The sequence below is a fragment of the Seriola lalandi genome, unplaced genomic scaffold, assembly GCF_002814215.2.
Source record: "Seriola lalandi dorsalis isolate HSWRI2012SDOR001 ecotype SW California unplaced genomic scaffold, Sedor1 jcf7180002054469, whole genome shotgun sequence".
In the NCBI taxonomy this organism is placed as follows: domain Eukaryota; kingdom Metazoa; phylum Chordata; class Actinopteri; order Carangiformes; family Carangidae; genus Seriola; species Seriola lalandi.
In genome coordinates this window covers 1763763-1764204 of record NW_019525022.1, presented here as the reverse complement: position 1 = coordinate 1764204, position 442 = coordinate 1763763, and the positions used below count along the sequence as shown (strand labels likewise).

At 39.8% G+C, this 442-nt stretch overlaps 1 protein-coding gene across 1 annotated transcript in view; it reads right to left on the bottom strand.

Moving 5' to 3' along the window:
- LOC111658823 (elongation factor 2b-like) overlaps window positions 1-442 on the bottom strand; it is an 8386-nt gene that overhangs the window by 2390 nt on the left and 5554 nt on the right. The window lies entirely within an intron of this gene.

Genomic DNA, 442 nt, shown 5'->3' with positions numbered 1-442 from the left:
GAATGAAAGCCACATAACACCCTGAGTGCTTTAATGGGCGACCTAAAACACAGGCCGGTTGGCACTCAGAGAAGAGACGCCATTATATGACTAAACACATGATGTGGTGAGAAGAAAAAAGGAATTTATTATACAGTTGTATCAGTTTCGGCACATCTGGGCAAATACGTGTTGGTTTTTGAAGTGAAAAGACGTAAATACAACCTGCAACAAACATTTAAAAACGAGCCTTTCTGCATGAGTTTGAAAAACACTCAGAACTTCATTAAGTGGTCAGGCTTTAATTGATTTGTTAGGATTTTTAAGACAGGTCAAGAAATGTCAGCTCATGACATTTTCAGAGCTGATAAATTCTTTAACCCCTTCAATACTCGTGGTGACACTCATCCACCATGGGCTCCTCTAAGCTACTGACTGAGCATCTGAAAATGAAACAGATGCC